The following is a 5,302-nucleotide window of genomic DNA, read 5'->3' as shown; positions in this document are numbered from 1 at the left end:
TATAGGACTCGGCGGTGGCCAAGAGGCACGCAGGTCTCCTCGGGGCCGGCGGACGGGCGGGCATCGGCTTGGTCTCTCCTCTGCAGGGACACCCACCCTTTGTCTATCCCTGTGCCAGCGACACAGGGAGGAGCCCCCAGGGTGGGCGAGAGCCCCTGACTGAGGCTCAGATGACCTCGCGCTATGTCTGGTGCAATTTGTTGTCAAAAAGATGACTATGCAGATGGTTAACCATCTCGAGGTTTCCCGGGGCGATGTTCAGATAGCTCTCAAAGTCTTTGCTAAACTAAAACTTCAAGGTTTTGCTTCGATGATAAATGGAATTCATGGATGGATAAATGGATAAATGGAATTGAACTCCTCGGACATCTAAGTCTTTTCCAAATACGATCAAGTGTAAGTCCTTAATTACTGGACATAGGTTTGTGCTTTTGACTTCTTACTGCAAAGAACGAAGGATATTTAAATCTGTTCGAAAACATGTTTTGTGCTTAACCGACTCACAAATTTGCCATCTAAAGAATTCAGGTGTAACAGTTCACAACTGGTTACTCCTCAGTCTTTACTGGAGATCAAGGTTTCTAAAGAGTGCAAAATTCTGCCAACTGTAACTCGGACTGTTGGTAATAAGGAAAACAACTGTGTGTGGAAAGTAGGAGATCTGTAAGAAACGTAAGACCTGGGAATGCATTTTTGTGGAAGGTTTAAAAAAGGTAATTTTGTCATAAATGAGATGGTTGTTTGGGAAAAAATGAGCAGGGACAAAATCTGAATGCAAAGAAAAAGTTATAGAAGGTTTATGGAGGGAAAACTTTGGAACAGAATTTTAGATGCGGTCGGGAGGGACCAAGGTTGAAATGAATGGATTTTAAAGTACATCGGTATAAGATTTCTCTGCTTCTCTCTGTTCAAAAGACAAAACTATTCTCCAATTGTTGGTCAGCTCTTGATAAGAAAATACAAAGAGTTGTTTTCTCTCTGCTTGCCTAGAAAAACCAGTTTCTCTGTCTTGCCTTTATCGGGTCTTTAACATCCCTAATCCTATTTAGGGAAGTGCTTTAAAACGTTCTAAGGTTTTTCCCCCAAACCATTTTCTGTCAAGATTTGTAATCTCTGTCAATCAATAGGTGAGAATGATTGGTGAATAAACAGTTTTATTATACGTAATATAATATAATAAATATATATATGTTTAAAAAAAAACTTCCCCAAGATTTAAATCATGAACGAAGTCTTGCTGACTGATTAGGCTTGCTTGTTGGGTCTGGAACCTTCAGGTTCTGGCTATTGAAGTGTATGTATCACAGAATAACTGGGTTTCCTTGTCAGTCATATCATAGTGAGCTCTCCTATCAGATCGTTAACTGTGTCCATTGCTGAGTTTTTTTTTTATCATTTATAATTGTTCTTACTGTCTTGCAAAATAAGTTTCATCTTCAAGGGGGTTCATGTAAGGACACCTGGGTGGCTCAGTGGGTTAAGCCGCTGCCTTCGGCTCGGGTCATGATCTCAGGGTCCTGGGATCGAGTCCCGCATCGGGCTCTCTGCTCAGCGGGGAGCCTGCTTCCTCTCTCTCTCTCTCTGCCTGCCTCTCTCTCCATCTACTTGTGATCTCTCTCTGTCAAATAAATAAATAAAATCTTTAAAAAACAAACAAACAAACAAACAAAAAAAAAAGCAAAGGAGGTTCATGTAAAACACCTTTAGGACAAAACAGATATTCAATATTTTTAAGATTAAAACCAAAATGAGAAAGAACTTTCAGAACTAAGTAAAAGCTGCATTCAAACGGAACGTGAATCAGTAACATGGACTAAAGGAGCTAAAAGATCGTAGTGTTATGACTCTTGTTTAATCATTGCTGGTTCTCTCATGTTTGCTCTTTCAGACTAAGGGAACTTTTTCTTAAGTTCTGTGACTGGGGCACCTGGGTGGCTCAGTGGGTTAAAGCCTCTGCCTTCGGCTCAGGTCATGATCCCAGGGTCCTGGGATCGAGCCCCGCATCAGGCTCTCTGCTCCTCGGGGAGCCTACTTCCTCCTCTCTGCCTGCTTCTCTGCCTGCTTGTGATCTGTCTGTCAAATAAATTAAAAAAAAAAAAAAGATATCTGTGACTTACGGAAATGTAAAAATACTCATTTATAAACAAATCAAAGCATTCAACTTTTCTATGTGAACCTTCTGAAACTCAGGTCTCAGTAAGTATTCTTTCTTCCATGGCAATCAGTTACTTGCGTAAGTTCAATAGGAATCTGTTCTCCTTGTAAAAGGACATTATTGGAAACATTGGTTATTTTACCAAGGCTTAGACTGGAATGTCCTATTTGAGAAAGACATGCATAGACTCAGATATTACCAGACAGCTTTAAAGAATGGAGGTTGGCTTTATGAAACCTGGAGTCCTAACGCCCCTTGGAACCGTTGGCCTGATCCCTTACAGAGTTCGCAGCAGCCTCACCGGGTGAGTGAAGAATGCCACTTCTGGCAGGTGCAGGACCCTCAGGAAGAGGAATCTGCCCAAATCTGTAGGTATTGCAGGCATGTCTGATGGCAAGTAGCTGGCCTGGAGAGGCTCCTGAAAGTCCAACTAGAGATTCCTTATAAAAGTTCCAACTTCAGAAAAGAAAAGGTCTTGTGCCCATGTGATTAAGAATCTTGAGATGGAGAGATAACCCCAATGTAGCCAGGCGGTCCTCCAGCAGTCATCCGCACCCGGTAAGCAGGAGGCGGAGAGAGACTTACACAGCGGAAGAGGAGACGGTAATGTGACCTCAGGGGCAGACACAAGCCAAGGGATGCTTGACACTGGCAGCTGCTGGAAGCCGGAAGAGGCAGAGAAAGGATTCTCCCTTCAAGGCCCCACAGGAGCACAGCCCTGCCAACACCTCGGTCTCAAGCCGTCTGGCCTCCAGAACTGTGGGAGAGTGAATTTCTGGTGTTCAAGCCACCAAGTGTGTTGTAATTTGTTACAACAGCCCCAGGAAGCCGACTCGTGTGGGTCTACACCACCTACCACTGAACCGTGAGGGACTCCACAGCACGCCTTCCTTTTCGCCTTCATCTCTCCCCTTTGGCTCACACACCCCAGCCTCCCGGCGCAAGAAAAGGTAGTCCCTGAATGCACCCCCACCTTGTCCTCCTAGAAAACACCCACTGGCTTTCCGCCCTTGTCCCCTTCTCTTCCCCCAGCACACAATCACCTAACTCTCACCGCGACCCTAACATGACAGTCGGTTCTGGCTGTGCATCTGCTGTTTCTCCCGCTCACGCAAAGGTCCCTTGCAGGGCACGGATGCTGCCTTATTTCTCTTTGCATCTCCAGCACCAAGCACGGTGCCTGGGACACACAGCAGGTGCTCAATAACCTACTCCGGTCGCTGCCCAGGTGGCTTGCTGTTAGCCGTTCTCCTGACTTGCCCCTGCGCCATGCAGAAGCAAACAGGCCCTCCAGGGTGCGTGGCGCACCCCTGCACAGCTTTTCTGCACATCTGTCCAGCCAAGGTGGACAAGCAGGTGGCTTTGGATGACGTTTTACACATGCCTTGTGAAATTGCATCCTTCCTTCAGCGAGATCTAAAAATGGTTTTCAGAGTCCAGAAGGCGTCTATATTCGGAGAGCAGGAAACACCGCGGGCCCATGAGCATTGATGCGTGAAATCAACATAGAAATAATGGCAACGGAGACACACATTCTTGGATTTCAAAGAAAAAGACCTTGGGAGATACCAAGATTGAATGTCTTAAGGGGGGGGAGGGCAGGAGAGGCGAGCGCTCAGATCAGTGAGTCCTTGAGCCTAGAAAATGGACAGTCTAAGGTGCTGCTGGTGAACCCCAGATGGTTCGGGGGCCAGGGTCCCACCTGAGGCGGGCACGGCCCCATCACGACTGTGAGAGCCTGGGGCCATGCGAATCTAGAACTTTGTTCCGTCGTTCTGGTCTTTCGCTTCCTCAACAGCCTCCTCCGCTGTAGCCTGCCCCCAGCAAGACGTCAGTCCTCTGTGTGGTCTCAGCTTTGACCCGGGACCCGGGACCCAACAGTGGAGGACCCCTGAGGCTTGTGCCACCCAGTTGGATTCATCTGGGCAGCCAGGTTTCCTCTCTCTTTCCAGTGAGTGTTCTTGCCTTGTCCTGAACCCTCCACGGAAGTTAATACATACAGCAGAAAGGGCCCTTGATCGACCAACCAGCCAGTGGTTCTTATTCTGTTTTGGCGTCACAGACCTTTTGAGCATATGATTGCCACAGAGCCGCGCTCCACATGCCCACATGCGGAAAAGTTACCTAAAATCCGAGGGGGGCTGATGAAGACCAGGAGTTCAGCCATTGACTGTGATCCCCTGAGAACCCCAGGCTTAAGGAAAGACAGACACCTGCCAGCTGTCCTTTTTCTTTCTTTATTTATATGACAGACAGCACAAGCCATGCAAGGAGCAGAGGGAGAAGCCAACTCTTGGCTGAGCAGGGAGCCCAACGCAGGGCTTGACCCTAGGACTCCGGGATCATGACCTGAGCCTCAGGCAGACGCTTAAGGGGCTGAGCCACCTCGGGGTCTGCCCGCCCCCCGCCCCCAGCTGTCTTCCTCTCCAAACGCTAGATCGCTTTGTGTATTCACACGGTTTTCGCAGCGCTGTGAGAGTTTAGGTAATTTTTCCAAAGGCCCTGGGGAGAAGCATGGTCACGGAAAGGTTGGAATGGCTATGGAGGAGGCATGGAATGGCTTCATGTCTAATTGCCAGTCTTCGGGAATTCCGCCCACCCTGCAGGCGCTCCGTGGAGCACAGTCCGGCCGCTGGTGAAGGGACAGGTATGTGGACAGGAACCAAGGAAACCACCGTGTTCAGGAGTGCCCAGAACTGGGGACAATAGGAACAGGACGCTCTGGTCATCACTGCAGGGCAGTGCCTTTTGCAATACATAAACGTGGAGGCTGTAATGTGGGCTGTGTCCTGACGCCACCTCACACCCCCTGACCTACCCGAGTGCACCTGTGCCTGTGGCGGACATCCCGAGGCACCTTCCTGTGTGCGTGCGCGTGTGTGTATTGGGGGGTGACAAGGGAATACACGGGACGGGTTGTACACGGCCCAGCCGCCCCTCCTCCTGCAGGAGCGTCAGAGGCAGCTGCACACCGTCCCAGGGACCTCCGGCAGCGGTAGGCCCGGGCGATCCCCGGAGGCCCCGCCGCGCACCCCACCCCGGGCGATCCCCGCAGGGCCCGCCCCGCACCCCACCCCGGGCGATCCCCGCAGGGCCCGCCCCGCACCCCACCCCGGGCGATCCCCGCAGGGCCCGCCCCGCACCCCA

Source organism: Mustela nigripes, chromosome 10 (genome assembly GCF_022355385.1).
Source record: "Mustela nigripes isolate SB6536 chromosome 10, MUSNIG.SB6536, whole genome shotgun sequence".
Taxonomy (NCBI): domain Eukaryota; kingdom Metazoa; phylum Chordata; class Mammalia; order Carnivora; family Mustelidae; genus Mustela; species Mustela nigripes.
The sequence above is the reverse complement of the archived record's forward strand: the minus strand, read 5'-3'. Positions refer to the sequence as shown.